Below are 17299 nucleotides of genomic sequence, written 5' to 3' on the forward strand. Positions count from 1 at the left end.
GCTAAAACTAAACTGAGGTTTCCCTGAACTATTAGCATACGCTATAGAAACTTAAATGAAAAAATAAAAAAAACCAGCAAGGGAAACTCAAAGATTCTTTGTTTCTTCACTTTAATGCATATACACGTCCACCTTAAACAATGTATATGCTTATATCCAATAAGAGAGCATTGTTTTGCAAGGCTATTTGGCTTCTATCAGCATGTAAAGGTGGGACAACTCAACTTTAGCAGAGTTAGCCTTCAGATGAATAATTGCTTCTTTCAGGTTGCGAGCATTTGAATTTTCCAGAAATGTTTCCCAAAAAATGAAAACTAAAAGAAGGGTCCTAGGACAGCGTCCTTCAGAAGTTTTATAGTATCAAGGCTTTTGGAGGAAGAGAATCCTTGTCGATTATCAACACAATGATTCCAAGCAGGTCAATTTTTGCTGAGAATATTATATAACAGAACCCACTTCACCTCCATTATACTGACAATGATCTTCCTTACTTCAACCTTGTGCTTCTTAGTAAAGTTGAAAATACGGAGCCAAGAACAGACAGTGACAATGCCAGAGACTCAGATGTACCTATAGGTGCCTTCAGACAACATCAGCCACCCAGGCTAAAGTCCTGGTTTAAAACATCCCAACATGAATGAATCTCAAAAACCATATGCTGAGCAAGTGAAGCCAGATCAAAAGGGCACCTACTATATTATTCACCTTACATGAAATTCTAAACTGGGCAAAAGTCATCTCTAAAGATAAAAAGCAGATCCGTGGTGGCCTTGGGGTGGGAGATGGGGATACTTTTGCAAAAGCCTAGGAGAAAACTTTCTAGGGTTTTAGGATTGTTATCTATCTTTATGGGGGTGGTAGTTAAACAAATGTATACATTAATTAAAAGTCACTGAACCGTTGACTAAAAATGTCTGCATTTTATTGTATGTAAATGATACCTTAATAAGGTTGATTACAAAATGAACCAAAACCAAAACAAAGCAGAAGAAAAACCTCTCAAGACCTTAAAGGAAATACACTGTTTTCTTCCAGGGTACCAGACTGGAAATGAGGCATTGGTCTGTTCTACCCTCAGATCATCCCTAGGATTATCTAGTCTATTTTAAAGCACTAGAGTCCCCTATCAGGAAAACTCACCCCATGTTTAATTACTTTGATTTCTTCTCTGCCTCTTCTCCCAAGACAGTGAAGCCATTCACGGAAGAAAAGCCAGCTTTTTCCAACTTTGCATCACCACATATTCTTTCCAAAGCTATTATTTATGTAATAAAATTTGGCTACACTTTGTAAAAATCTAGCTTTTTGAGCCTTACAAATCTTAACAGTTAACCTATTGCCTGCACTGGAATTTGGAAAAAAATTATTTTGAAAAGGAATAGCTGAGACTTGACATTTTTTCTGTGTGTGATTTTCTCTTCCCCTAAGAGAGAAGTGAGTAGGAATGAGAAACACATACATAAAGAAAAATAAATTATCTTGCTGCCTTTGCATGGTTATAATTTATAGGAGGCCCTTTTCAACAATAATCTATTATCAGAATCAATAAAATATAATCTCCATGAAGGCCAGGCCAGGATATTTGTCTCTTTTTCAGCAGATTGCAATACAAACTACATTCATGGATATGCTTCTTGATGATCTTTGTAATACTGTAACAGTTGACCATTTCCTCATGCCTTTTCCCCTTAACTTCAACCTGGTTTTTCACCAATGACCTCACATTTCCTTCTCTATCACTTGGCTGTGGGCCTCTTTTCCAACTCCAACTCCAACTTGCATTTCACTCTGGCACCAAAGGAAGACTCACACCTTCCTGCTTTTTAGTGATACCTCAAGGTCATTACCATATTGTGATCACCCTGAAGAATAGCCAGACAATTGTTATTTCAGAGCCATCTGACAGTTTGTAGCTCTAAAAATTAACTAAGGACCGCATTTGTCAAAAATATCCTAGTTTAAGATTTTGGTAATACAGCAACAGTAATTCCGAAGTCATTTATGACAATCAGTGTGGGAAGCACCCTCCTTCAGGAAGATCCTTTGCCATACAATATTCTTTCCCTGTAAGGAAGAATGGCCGTGGAAAGTAACCTTTTGTGGAAAGAAATACTTGGCTTTGAGAAGGCTTGAAGTTCATACATTTTTCTTGAATTAGATTCCCCATTAATTACTTTATCCACAAAGAGGTAATTATCAGAGTTATGTAAGCAATTAAGGAGATGCTACTCCACATTCTTTCAGCTTGTTGACCTTTCTCACTTTATTTCATGTGGCTATCTGAAACATCAGTGATTTATATGCCTTTTTTTTTTGACAGATTTCTGTGTGTGTGTGTCCTCATGATGAAAACATCATTAAAGTAAAATATCATGAATAGACTCTTAAGAAGCAGAGTCTACTTAAAGTCCTGGAAAATATGAAAGCACTAATATTCATGGACAACTCTACACTCTGAATGTTACTCCAAATTTTGTTGACCTCTCTTTTGTCTAGGAGTTTTTCAAATTTTCTACCACGATCATTTGTTAGTTTTATAATTACATAATAAAGGCATTACATCATACAATCTTTTGTTATCCATTGCAGTTTTAAAACTATTCCTTTCCTTTCCTCAGCAGATATGTCATAGATTATTAGTACACAAGCAAAGACTTTCAACGTAACAGTACTTTATAGTGAGAAGAACTATACTGAGCTATCTCTGTCCTAAGGCAATGCACTAGGAAAGCACTAGGAATTCTTAAGCACTAGGAATACAGAGACAATCAAGGGGCAAGTTCCTTGCCTTCAAGTATACATAATCATTATAGCAAATGCTTAAATAGCACTTAGTATGCAACTCACCACAGCAGTCTTATTATCCTCCTTTTGAATAGGTGAGCAGAGGAAGCCACAGGGAAGTCATAGGGTAAAGCCAGAATTTGGACCTAGGTAGACTAGTACACTCTCCACGGCTTTAACTACTACATTAAAAAAATATACATATATATATATATATATGTTTCATATATATATATATATATATATGTATGTATATAACTCCAAGTATTCCAAAGTTACAAAACACTTATCTACCAAAACTCAAAAAGGAGCACACAAACTTGCATAGAAAATAAACATGTGGGCTTCCCTTGTGGCGCAGTGGATGAGAGTCTGCCTGCCGATGCAGGGGACACGGGTTTGTGCCCCAGTCCGGGAAGATCCCACATGCTGCAGAGTGGCTAGGCCCGTGAGCCATGGCCGCTGAGCCTGTGCGTCCGGAGCCTGTGCTCCTCAAAGGGAGAGGCCGCCACAGTGAGAGGCCCGCGTACCGCAAAAAAGAAAATAAACCACAATATAACCTGCTCCACATGCTGACTGCAGTGTCCAGGGCCTCTCCCATCCTTAGGTAGCTGGAAATTACAACAAAATAATACTTTTCACCTTTGGAAGCCACACCATCTCTCATACCAAGCAACCAATTACTTCCTTAGAATTGGAAATTAACCTGAATATCATAAAATATATGTATATAGCATTAGTAATGTAGAACCTTTGTTTAAAGACAATAACTTCAATAGCAGAGGAAACTTTACCATTGCAGGCTTCAGATAACCTCTATATTTCTCAGATTTCATGCTAAATCATAAAATGCCATATTGTGTCTGAAGCTATTTTTTCAATACTCCATTTTCTTAAATGGACTAGCAATGCCATAAATACTGAGGAACATTTTGGCTCCCAAATCCTAAAGCCATTCTGATTATGCCTGGGTGATCATGGGGACGTCATCGGAACTACCAGAGGACTGGCTGAAATACCAGTGTTCTGGCCAGCTTACAAATTAGAAATTATACAGAATCCAATTTTATTTTTTTGTTATGTAATTCCTATGAGGCTTTTGGGATGTCACTGTAAAGTCCTTTCATGTGTAATCTTTATCCATTAGATAGGGAACAATGCCAATCCCCATCATAAATACTGTCACAACCTGACACTGAAAATCCATTGCAGGGCATAGGACCTGCAAATAGGATATGAATCACACACATCCACTCATTCAGACAATCCACAAATACTCATTTTTAAGTCTACTATATGCCAATAATGTACCGGCCTCTCAGATGCTAAACCATGCTAAATGCTGAAACAGACATACTCAGTTCGGGCCCTCCTGGAACTTATTACCTACAGAAGTGCCTTCGTTGTAAATGGTCAGGTCTCAGCCAATGCTATTATCATCAGCAGGTGACCAAAGGATAGAGCTTGCTTCCCTTCAGAGGTACAAAACAGTTCTTACACCTGAATGGGATGCAAAGAATAATCTGACTTCTGTTCACCGGGGGATGAACTGAACTGTCCTTGCAGAAGAGATAACAGATGGTGTGAACCCCACATCCTAGAAAAGGGCCAGGCACACGATAAGTGTTCAGCTTTTCAAAAACAAATGAACAATCACTTCCTCTCCTAGATCTTTACACCCTTCCTCTGCTGGCTACTTTCTCTCAGCTTATAAACATCCTCAAATATACCCACTTAAAAAAACTCTCAGACCTATGATTCTTTGGATATTCTTGTGGATAACCTAAGTCTCTACCATGCCTTCAAACACCTGTCCTCCCAAAAGCCCACATCTGTACCTTGGGCCCAGACCTGTCTACCAGGCCCCTCTAAAGCACTGAAGATGAAGGAAGATCCTCTCGCCACCCCCAATCCCTTTCTACTGTGCTCTGTATCTCTCAAAAAGATGCAGCTGTGAACTGTCACCCACGCTTGCTGCCCTCCCTTTTCTAACTGGTCACCAGGCCTCACCCATTCTCTCTCAGATCTGCAAAACCCGGTCCCACCTTTTATAACTTAAGTGGGACCCTTAGATTACAATTCACCCTGCACCCAATCAACTGCCATCCACATGGAGGTCCAAGTGAGCCTCTAAACCAGAATTCCATTTCACTGTTCTTTGGTGTTTCCCGCAGCCTTCAGGATAAACATCCAAACTTCTGACAGGACAAACAAGGCGCCTTTCTGTTGGGCCCCACTAAGTTTTCAGTATCGACTCTCATTTCTTTCCCAAACCCTGAGTTCCAGCCCTGTACATTAGTTTTGCCATATTTTCTTACATTTCTCAAACTTCAACACACACTGCTCTCTCCTGCCACCCCAGGAGCTTCTACATATCCTTAGAAAGGATGGCACTTCCTCCAAGAATCCTACCCTGAACTTTCCCTTCCAAGTTTCTGTGCTCTGCAAAGGGGAAAGATGGTGGGGAGGGATACATTAGGAGTTTAGCATTAACATATACACACGGCTATATATAAAATCATCAACAAGGACCTACTGCATAGCACAGGGACCTCTACTCCATATCCTGTAACAAACTGTACGGGAAAAGAATCTGAAAAGGAATGGATATATGTATAACTGAATCACTTTACTGTACACCTGAAAGTAACACAATATTGTAAATCAACTATCCTCCAATATAGAATAAAAATTAAATTAAACAAAAAAGAGGTTCTGTGCTCTGTAGCAGCAGAACTCACTTCTTCCAGAGCACTGACTCCTGTGCTTGTGTTTACTTGCTGCCCAGTAGAAGGGAAGATTACCTAGGGCAGAAGCATGGTCTCCAGCAGCCCTTGGTTCTGACATCTCATTCAAGTGCCAGGATACTTTACACACATAACCTGCTTAATTAATTCTAAGAACCCACAGAAAGAGTGGTTTTTAATGTCATTTTACAAGTGTGGGGATTGTAGTGCAAAAGAAACCTGTCCAGGCCACAGAGAGCATCAGCCCTGGAATTCAAACCCTAAGCTGCCTTGACACCGGTGCTCTTTCCACTATATATGATACACCTATGGAGAAAAATTTTTTTTTTTCCTGAGCCCTGTTTGAATGGAAAGGAAATGAAGCTGGGATATATCCATTTCCTAATCGCTTTGGTGTGTACCAGGCAAAGTCATTCAACAGACCAGGTAACATCTGTGCAACAATTAACGATGCTCCAAACTGTGCTAAGTGTTCTACTTTGTAGAGTCTAGAAGCATTAACACAGTGCATCCTTGTAACCGCCACAGAGGCTGGGTCCTGTTAAGCCCATGCTACAGATGAGAACACTGAGACCTTGAAGCCTTAAGGCACTCGGCCGGGGTCACCGAGCTGGCAGGAGTCCTAGGCCGCACGCCCCATCTAGTGCACGTACACCCGGTCACCGGGCACCGGTTCTAGAGCCCACCCTCCACCGTTAACCATTTAAAACCCCGCTTCTCAGCGCCCACACGAGGGCCCCTGGAAGCGGGAAGTACAAACCTGTCTCGACAAGCCGTGGCTGGAAGAAGCTCTGGATACAGATCAGGGGCAGAGGGTGCTCAGGAGCGGCGCCCAGTCTACCCGCGGCGGCAGTCGGCGTTACGTCCAGCAGGCCCTCCCTCAGGGAAGCCCGCACGGAGGGCAGAGGCACCGAGTCCTGCAGCGCGCACAGGTCCTCAGAGCGCGAGAAGGAGTCGGCCGCGCTGTCCGGGCGCAGCTTCACCGAGTGTTCACGGCCTGAGCGCGGCCTCGGGGACGCTGGCTGCAGACAGGATGCCCACACCCTCCTGTGGGTCCCGGCTCGCCTCCCGGCCCCTCGGGCGCCCACCGCCCGGCGGCTGCGGCCCGAAGACACAGGGCCACGGGCCCCAGCTAGGCCGGGCCCTCCATGCCGCGCTCCGGAGCCCACGCGCGGCCTGGTGTTGGCGCGGGCATCAACGCCCTCCCGAGCCGCGGGGCTGCGGTTTAAGCCTCCGGGCGGGCCCGTGGGGGCGGGGCTCGAGGACTTCTGCGCGCTCGCCGTGCGTCCGCACGCAGACCCGCCTCCCTTGACGACGCGGCCTGAGGAGCAGCACGCAGACCCGCCTCTCCTGACGACGCGGCCTGAGGAGCGGTGTCGGCAGCTTCGAGACTAGGGCAGCGTGAAAGGTAGGAGGTGTGGAGAATTTGGGGTTTCCAAAAAGCGTTTGCTGACTGATCCAAACAAAAGTGAGACATGGTTGTATCAGCGCATTTTAAAAGTAGTTGAACTCCCGCAAAGTGTCTGTGCTCGCCCCGCCCAGGAGAGAGCGTGAACTCCGTGAGGGACACAGGAAAGGCTGAGTGAACGTCTGCCTGTGGTCCCTTACCTGGTGCACGGGTGTGTGAATTTCTGCGGAGAGCTCTTAATTTCTGTCGTTTCTGCTGGCTTGACACGGTGGTTGGCAAACGGTGACGTGTTCCGTGCATTCAGGACATGATCGTGGTTCCTAATAATCACTTTGTTTTATACTGACACCTCCACAGAGAATTTACTACTGAATATCCACTTTGCAGAAGAGAAAGTGAGGCGTAGGAAGTGAAGTGACTGAGTAAGAGGAAGGACTCAGACAATTGGTGTTAGTAAATTAACCCTGCAAGGAGGCCGTTAGCCTGCGGTGGCTCTAGCGATGCGGCCGCCCACTTAAACCAACCCAAATCTAAGCCTGTCAGCGCCTCAGGGTGACGAACACCGCTGAGGACACCCAGTCACAAACCACCAACTAGGCGTTAAAGCCATAGCAAATCACTGGTTTCCTTGCTTTGCTTCTGCCCTTTTAAAATAAACATCTCTGCAGCTCCTGTGGCTGGAGTGCTCCTCACCTCTTCTGCTTTGTGGTGCGTGAATTGAATGTATTTTTGCGCACATAAAGTGTTAAAATTTTAAATATGCCTCAGTTTGTCTTCTAGGATTGGCCGTAGAAGTTGGATTTGTGTCCAGTTTCTAGAGCAGTGGTCGTCCTCTGGTCAGGCCTTAGGCGTTACGTGTACAACGTTCCTCTTCTACCACCACCTTCTGGATGCCTCCACCCACTACCAGCTCCCACGCATCAGTTCCCCTAGATGTGGTCAGCAATGGCTTTTACATGCAGCGTGCTCACATTATAACATCGCAGACACTCCTCCGTCCTCCAGCCAGTGTGTGAAGTGAAACATTACCATTCCTGTTGAAGAGTCTCTGATGTGACCACTTTCCCAAACACAGCCACTCCCCAGCTGACCCTGGGTAACCACTCTTCTGAACTTGGTCTCCGTCAGTGGCATGGATGTCTTTCTATGTAGGCTACATGTTTAAGTATTCTTAAACTGCATATCGTATTTTATTTTGTTTTCTCTTGTTACTTGCTTTATTTAGCGTTATCTTTGCTAGGTTCATCCATGCTGACACGTAAAGATCTGTCTAGTTCCTGTACTTTCCTCGCTACGTAGGATTCCCATGTAGGGAAATCCAATAATTTATATGTGCATTTTCCTGTTGATGGACATTTAAATTGTTTCGAATTTTAAGTATGATTTCTTTTTAAAAAAATTTTTATATCCTTTTTAAAGGTTACTTTACATTTACAGTTATTACAAAATATTGGCTATATTCCCTGTGTTGTACAATACATCCTTGAGCCTGTCGTACACCCAGTAGTTTACATCTCTCACTTCCCCACCCCTGTATTGCCCCCTCCTCCCCCTCCACACTGGCAACCATTAGTTTGTTCTCTATATCAGTGACTCTCCTTTTTTGTTATATTCGTTCAATTGTTGTATGTTTTAGATTCCATTTATAGGTGATATCCTACAGTGTTTCAGAGTTCAAGACTCTCACGACAGAAGCCAAAAGGTAAGAGCCATTTTACATTGATAAAAAGCATTTTAACTATGTAGAAGCAGAAAATGAAAAGAATGAACTTTGCATTACATTTAATAAAAGCTTAGGGAGATCTTTGTGGTATATTAGTGAACTTATTTGTGGAAATTTAGCCATGTACATTGTGTTGGAGAGGCACCAAGAGTTCAAGAACTCTCACAATTTGAGTACACAATTGCCTTACTTGTAGGCATGGTGGCATCCATTTACATAACAATGATTTGGAGGATGTTGTTTTAGTCAGCTCTTGCTGTGATAATGCTTTGGAACGAATTGACCCAAAACTCAGTTCCATAAACAAGAATTTATTTTTCTTGGACCTATTGGCTAGCTGCAGTGGCTCTCTTTTAGACCTCTAGATGGCTGGTTTTGATCCGTGTTTTGGGTCAGTTTGAGGTCTGTAACACACATCTTCCTCTGGAGCCCAACTGTGAGGCCGCAGCTCCCAGGCCCTGTCTTCTCACAAAGTTCACTGAAACATAAGAGGTGAGCCCAAGTGCACAAGCCCATTTAAGGCCTCTGCTGCTCATTGAAGGCCATCATGTCTGCTCACACTTCATTGGCCAAAACATGTCACAGATCTAAGCTGTATTTAGAATATGTGTATTTGTTTAAAGTTGGGTGCCCTCACAGAAGAATATTGCATTTTGGACAGTGTTACCTTAGCATTTTCATTGGCATTTGCAAACGTGATAAACGCTGTGTGCACTTTTTCACCTTTGAGAACTTTCTGAAATTGTGGGACCATTTCTATTGGAAAAGAGGAAGGTACACTTTAGAACTCAACTCTAGTTATGGCATTGTTGGGAGAAGAATTACTGAGATAAGGTCAATACAAGTGAAAGATTTGGGATCACATATTCATCATTAACATTAGCATTCTACAGAACATTCCTGGAGAATTGTGATGCTTGCTTTATGTGATTTCTATCATAAATCATTAGAATTTGACCAAGACACTTCAGTGAAACATACATCATACAGCACATCGCATTTTAGTTTTTCCTACCACTCCACAACTTATCATCAATACTTCACCATAACTCAGAAACAGAAACAGAAACTGAGTGAGTTCATTGTTAGCAGACGGGCTTCACAAGCAATACTAGTGGAAGTTCTTCAAATGATAGCAGACAGTAACTCAAGCCATAAAAACAAAACAAAGAATGCTGACTAGAGCAGTTGTGTAGGGAATTATAAAAGATACTGTAATTTCAAATTTCTTCTCCTTTCTTCTCTTAACTAATTTAAAAAGTAAGCGCCTAAACAATATGACTATATTTGGATTGTTCTCTATATAACATAAAAAAATCATATATTTGATGATATGGCACAACGAAGGCAGTGAGAACAAAGCTGTGTTAGGATAAAAATGACAGTAGATCATAAGCTGAATCCACAGGAAGAAAGGAAGAGAACCAGAAATGGTAAATAGATTAACCCGACAAACTCAAAAATATTTATTTGCTCAACTTTCTTCTCTAAGCTCTTTGAAAAAATAAGCTTGTGAGAAGTAATTATTATAATAATATGTTGTTAAGTATGTAACATATATAAATGTAATAAAAACAAAAAAGAGGGGAAGGCATACAGCTCTATAAAAGTACAGTTTCTGTTTCTATCTGGAATGAACCTAGCAAAAATCTGAAGAGATTCTGAGATGTATTACATAAGCCCTAGTGCAGCCATTACTCAAACAATGTGGTTAAAAATCATTAAAGGAATTACATGTTACAGTAGAAAATATCTACTTACTATAAAAGGAAACTGGAGGAACAATAACAAAAAAGCAAAAACATGAGACATGTAGAAAACCAAAGGTAGAATGATAGACATAAATAAATCCTACCATATCAATAATAAAAACTAAATGTAAATGAATTAAACAATACAATCAAAAGGCAGATATTGTCGAACTGGGTATTAAAAAATGTTTACTATAGGAGACACTGCTTGGATTCAAAAGTCTAATGTGTACAAAGGAAAAGGATGAAAAAATATATATCATGCAAATAGCAACCATAAGCATTGCTGAAGTGGCTATACTAATACCAGAAAAAATAGACTTTAAAACAAACAAAAAAGTTACTAGATATGAAAAGGGACATTTTATGATAAAGAAAGGGAAGATACAAAAATCTTTACCCTATTTGCCCTGAATAAGGTAAAATCAAAATACACGAAGCAGAAAATACCAAAATCCATGAAGAATTGAAGGAAGAAATAGATAATTGCACAACATTAGGTAGAGGCTTCAGTACTCCACAGTCAATAATGGATAGAACAGTTAGGCAGAAGATCAACAACGATATAGAAGACTTGGACAAGACTATGAATTAACAAGACCTAATAAATGTTTACAGAACACTCAACCAAACAGTAAAATACTCATCCTGCTCAACCACATGTGAAACGTTTTCCAGCATAGATGACATGCTAGGCTGTAAGAGAAGAGATTGAAACGCACATACATTGCTGGTGGGAATGTAAAATGGTGCGGCCATTTTACAAAACAGCTTGAGAGTTCCTGCAAGTGTTAAACATAGAGTTACCCTATGACCCAGCAGTTCCAGTACTAAATATATACCTAAGAGAAATAAAAACTTATGTCTGCACAAAAGCTTGTACCTGAATGTTCATAGAAGCATATTTCTAAAAACAAAAGGTGGAAATAATTCAAATGACAACTGGATAAATGAATAAACAAAATGTGGAATATCCATACAATAGAATAGCATTCAGCTATAGAAAGGAACGATCTACTGATCCATGTTACAACATAGATGAACCATGATAGCATTATGTAAAGTAAAAGCAGCCACTCACAAAAGATCACATATTGTACGGTCCCATTTATATGAAATGCCCAGAATAGCAAATCTGTAGAGACAGGAAGTAGATGAGTGGTTGCCTAGGGCTGAGAGGGTTGAAGAGATTGAAAAAAGCTTGTTAATGTGTAATGGGTTTTTTGTGGGGGGACAGAAATCTAAAATTGGATTGTTGTGATGCTTACACAAGTCTTTTAGTGGTTACACTGAGAACCACTGAATTGTATACATTAAAGTGTTGAAATTATGGTATGTAAATTACATCCCAATAAAGCTGTTTAAATTATGATAATTTTATATTTATAAATTTGAAAATTCATCGAAAATGACAAATTCTTTAAAAATGCAAGCTAACAAGACTAACCCAAGAAAGAAAACATATCTCAAAAACCTATATCTACTGCAAAAGTTGTTTGTATAATTAAGTACCTTTACAGAAAATGATTTCCAGGGATAAATGGCTTTCCAAGTAAATTCTTCCAAATATTTAGGGAAGAAATATTGGTAATCTTACATAAAAATCTTCCAGGAGACAGAAAAGTATATATTGCTCAAATATTTATAAGGCCAACATAAGCTTCAGATCAAAACTAAAAAGAATATTACAAGAATAGAATCACAGGCCAGTTTCTCTTTTGAACATGCATGCAAAATGTGTAAACAGAAGCACAAACTGTATCCATGGTATGTAAAACAATCATATATCACAATCAAAGTAGCTTTATTCTAGTAATGCAAGGTTGGTTTAATGTTCAAACATGAAACTGATCCCAGGAATGAATTAGAGTGGGAAAAAAAGTCATTTAAAACAGAAGTCTTGGGACTTCCCTGGTGGTCCAGTGGTTAGAACTTGGCGCTTTCACTGCTGGGGCCCTGGGGTCCAATTCCCGGTCAGGGAACTAAGATCCTGCAAGCCATGAGGCAGGGCCCCCCCCACGCCAAAAAAAAAAGGGAAAAAAGAAGACAACCAGGAGAAGCACAAGATCGAATAAACATAACAGATAACACCTTATGAAAAGTAGGTGAAGATTATGGAATATTCTAAAATTTTAAAACAAAAAGAAACATTTAAAGATTCAAGAGGATGTGACAAATATTGTACATAGGCAAAAAATAAAATAAAATAAAATATTACGATGATGGGAGCCCAAAAATCCAGATGCCCATGTCCTGTCTCTGAAGATTCTCATTCAATGGGTTATGGATTTCCTCTATGTTTAAAAACCTACAGGTGTTATAAAGCAGAAACTAACACACCATTGTAAAGCAATTACACTCCAATAAAGATGTTAAAACACAACCAAACAAACCTACAGGTGATTCTGATATGATGCACAGACAATGTAAAGCTTCTGCTTTACAGGAAATAATACCAGATTATTTTGTTATTTTATAGTTATAGTAACAGGTTGTACTATTAACCGGTAAGTCTGATGTCAAAATGCACTCCCCACTAGGGATATAAAAGGAACTAATAGTCTGTACGGCTACTTGGTGGCAGCATGCATGTATTGCAAGTGCAATTATTGTAGGAATCCAAATGAGTGGAACATTTTAGAATTGGAAGACTACATACAGATCATCTAGTCAAGCTTCCAACTATTATAGTTGTGAAAACTAAGGCCCATATAAAAGAAATGATTTATCTCCAAAGAGCGTTAGTGAAAGAGTATGAAATTAAAAATATCTCTGAACTTTTAATTTAGTGCTGTTTTTATTAATCTCATGTATTAGCTTAAACTTCAGTGTGACAGATTTGGGATTGAATTCTTGCTCAGATTTACTGATTGCGTGCCTTTTAGTAAGTTACTAAAACACTTTTTTAAAAAAAATAGATTTATTTATTTTTGGCTGCGTTGGCTCTTCCTTGCCATGCGCGGGCTTTCTCTAGTTGCGGGCTACTCTTTGTTACGGTGCGCGGGCTTCTCATTGTGGTGGCTTCTCTTTGTTGCTGAGCACGGGGTCTAGGTGTGTGGGCTTCAGTAGTTGTGGTTCACGGGCTCTAGAGTGCAGGCTCAGTAGTTGTGGCGCATGCTCTTAGTTGCTCCGTGGCATGTGGGAGCTTCCCGGACCAGGGCTCAAACCCGCGTCCCCTGCACTGGCAGGCAGATTCTTAACCACTGCGCCACCAGGGAAGCCCTACTAAAACACTTTTAACTTCGCTTTTCACATATGTAAAATGGTGAGCCTTGGCTGATATAGAATATGAGATAACCTAGCACTGTTCTTAACACATACACGTAGTTAACATTTTTTGGCTCTCATCCCTCTTAAACAGCCTGTATCCTCTTAACAATGAAAGTGTGTTTCAGCTAGCAAAGCACCCCAGAGCTGACCACATTCTGGCAAGAGATATAGGATTCTTTTTCTTGCTGGTGGTTCTTTATACCTGATATTTGAACTGCACTGAAACATGAACATCTCTTGTTTATACTATATTAATGGATTTGATAGATGAATTTTAAAAAGTAATATGCAGGAAAAAAAAGTAATATGCAGGAATTGAGCTGCCTTACTCTCAAGAAATATAATTCGATAGTGGTGGCTAAAACGATAAACAGTGTTTGGACAGGGAGTCCATATTGGATGTGAACTACCTGTACTCCCATTCGTCTATTAAGAATAAATAGAATCCTTTCAAAATCTGTTTTAAAGCGCAGTTATTTCCTTCTGACTCATTTAAGTTACCTGCAAGAAAAAGACAATCTCCTGAATCCTTGCTTAAAAGGCTTTTAATATAAAGCAGATAATTTTTTGCAACATTTCCCAAACTTTTCATTATCAAATTGGCTGAGGCTTTCAACGATTATCATTTCACAACAATATCTCCCTTTTCACCTTTTTTAAAAGAGTTGGCCTCGTAGATGTGCCCTTAAAACAGAGCTTCACTCTCAACTTATTTTAAATTTTGTATTCAAACAGTATGAAGAAAACAGGATCAGGGAATTCAGCCCTAGAAGTGAATGGATTACTGATACATGCTACATCGTGGATGCAACTAAGTGAAAGAAGTCAGGCGCGAAAGGCTCTATATTGTATGGTTCCATTTATAGGAAATGTCCAGCAGTGGCAAATCCATACACACGGAAAATATTATACATTAGTGGTTGCCAGGGGTTTGGAAGAGAGGGAAATAGGGAATGACTCCTCAAAGTGGGTGTATGTTTCCTCTTGGGGTGATGAAAATGTTTTGTAGTTGGACAGTGGTGATAGTTGCACAACATTGTGACAGTAGTAAATTCCACTGAATGGTACAGTGAATTGTAAAATGATCAAAATGGTGAATTTTGTGTTATGTTCATTTTACTACAATAAAAAGGAGAAAGAATTAGGGAAAGACTTAGAGTTTGGGAAACTAAGGTGAACTGGTCAAGAAGAAGACAGCTCTACTGTTCAGTGTTCTCTCAGCTCTCCCAGTGCATTAATCCTCAGCAAAAAGTAGCCTGAACTTGTCGATGATAGTCATTCAACACAATCCAGGGAAAAGTAAATAAAATAAAACCCAACTCTTCTTCTTTAGCACATCTATGAAAGGTTAACTTGTTGCTCAGCCACGTGGACATTCATGAAGACGTTTCACTTTAGGTGTCCTCTACTTCAGTACTTTACTCACAGCTCATTCACACATGTAGGCAACAGCATTCCTTAATTCGATGGAATCTGCAGTGCTGGTTGTGATCGGTCTCATGAAAAGCAAAGGAAAGGAGGAAAAAGCCTCCACATTGACTTGGTGGTCTTGACGAAATGGATGCAGAAGACAGCTTGAGTGTCAAACTGGAAACTGTTATTTTCCTTTTCCTTTTCTTTTTATCTTTCCTATCAGGTCGTCTGCCCACTTCCCACCCCCTTCTCTCAAAGAGGAAAGACACTAATTAGCTGTTTTTTTGTGTTTTTGGTAAAACACCTATTGTTTTGCGTTTCTTGTTGTTCGGTGAACATTATTGTTTTTACTGCCAAATGAGCTTCAGTGGTTGATGTAGGGGGTCTCTTGGGAACTTAACTTTTTCCAGTTTAAGTGGAAAAGCTTTTTTGTTTGAATTGGCTTTTACTGCGTGCTTCAAGGTTTGCTCTTGGCTCTTTGAAGGGGGACTGAATAGCACTGTGTTTCCTTTGAGGTTCCAATGAAGAAAGGATCCTATGTCTTGGGCACTTTTTGTTGATTTTGCTGTGTGTCCTCTCTAGTAGCCAGAGGCAGATTCCAGGAAAATGACATATAAATGAATATAAGTAATCTAATATGTTTACAATTTGCTTTGGCCATACTCCTGGTCTTACTCTACCTGTAGCAGATGGCTTTAAAGAGCATTAGCTATGTATATATTAAAAATAATATAAGTATACCAATATTAAATATTATATTGATGTATAAGTGTAATATACTAATATTTATATTAGTGTATAACAATTATGTATTATATTAATATATATTTTTGCCTAGCATATATTATATACAAAATATATGAGTAATGAAATGTATTTCTATGGTTAATATGTTCATAATATTAATATGATATATCCTGTAATATTGATTATAAAACAATTATATCATAATATATAAATATATAATTATTATTATCTGATGTAATACACTATAGTTAATATATTCTATATAACACAATATATAATGTATTAGTATAATTGTATTATATAATATAAATATAATACATATATAAAACTATATATCTTTTAGTTATACATTACACATACGAGTATGTATAGCTATTTATAATTTTATTGACATAGGAATCTGGTCATCATAACAATTGATGTAAAAATATGCAATATTTTCAATCAAATGGGCCTTAACCTCACTACCTACACATAAGTACTTTTAAAATCTTGAACCCTGTCTAACTCATGCTTCCATATCTCTCAACCCGCTTTTCTACACATGCACGTAGACACACATTTATACACGATATATATGTATACTACCAGTTTTCAGTTCAATGTATATAAATATATAATATATAATTATATTCCTGTCTATGTATACAAATATAAATCAAAGGTATGTGTATAGGTATGTATTTCATATGTTTATATAAATGTACAAATAATGTATGTGTATATAAATACATGACTGTATACATACATACACAGAAATATACTTATTTAAACAAAAGGGACCTAAATATAGTTCTTTAAGAATAAAAAGTTATGTCTCACTGTTTCAATAACAGTTTATAGTTCTCTACTGTATGTGCTTCTATAATTGTTATGAACATTTTGCATTTTTGTTGAATGTTGTTTTAATTTTTTGCCTTTTTTTGTTTTTTGTTTGTTTTTTTTTTTTGGTACGTAGGCCTCTCACTGTTGCGGCCTCTCCCGTTGCGGAGCACAGGCTCCGGACGCACAGGCTCAGCGGCCATGGCTCACAGGCCGAGCCGCTCCGCGGCATATGGGACCTTCCTGGACCGGGGCACGAACCTGTGTCCCCTGCATCGGCAGGCGGACTCTCAACCACCGTGCCACCAGGTAAGCCCAGTTTTTTGCCATTATTAATGAAGTTCTGAAGAATACGGTGGGCAAGATTACTTGAAAAACTCTCCTAACAGAAATGGGTTAGGTATGCTAGGTTAAATGTACACAACTTATTTTTAAGTGCGTGGTTGATTTTGGAAGTGTGCAGTCGAAATGTCCAGGACCCATGAAGGAAGGGTGGTCCATGTGTGAGAGTGATAGCTCTATTAAGAGTGGATTGAAGATCTTGATAGCTTAGAACAGAAGCTGGAACTCCTGTTTTTATGGAGCCAAATGGCAAATATTTTAGGCTTTGTAGACCAAAGAGGCAAAATTGAGG

General features: G+C 39.5%; 2 protein-coding genes across 3 annotated transcripts in view; both read right to left on the reverse strand.

The window, feature by feature from the left end:
• The window catches only part of LOC125963841 (UDP-N-acetylglucosamine--peptide N-acetylglucosaminyltransferase 110 kDa subunit-like), a 673346-nt gene that overhangs the window by 105356 nt on the left and 550691 nt on the right, over window positions 1-17299 (reverse strand). Inside the window, exon 4 of the mRNA XM_049707405.1 lies at window positions 942-996. The gene's annotated coding sequence lies outside the window, so the exon portion shown is untranslated. The remainder of the gene's footprint in view (window positions 1-941; window positions 997-17299) is intronic.
• LOC125963856 (metabotropic glutamate receptor 7-like) overlaps window positions 1-17299 on the reverse strand; it is a 205624-nt gene that overhangs the window by 30186 nt on the left and 158139 nt on the right. The gene's annotated exons all lie outside the window — the stretch shown is intronic.

Source organism: Orcinus orca, chromosome 3, assembly GCF_937001465.1.
Source record: "Orcinus orca chromosome 3, mOrcOrc1.1, whole genome shotgun sequence".
Taxonomy (NCBI): domain Eukaryota; kingdom Metazoa; phylum Chordata; class Mammalia; order Artiodactyla; family Delphinidae; genus Orcinus; species Orcinus orca.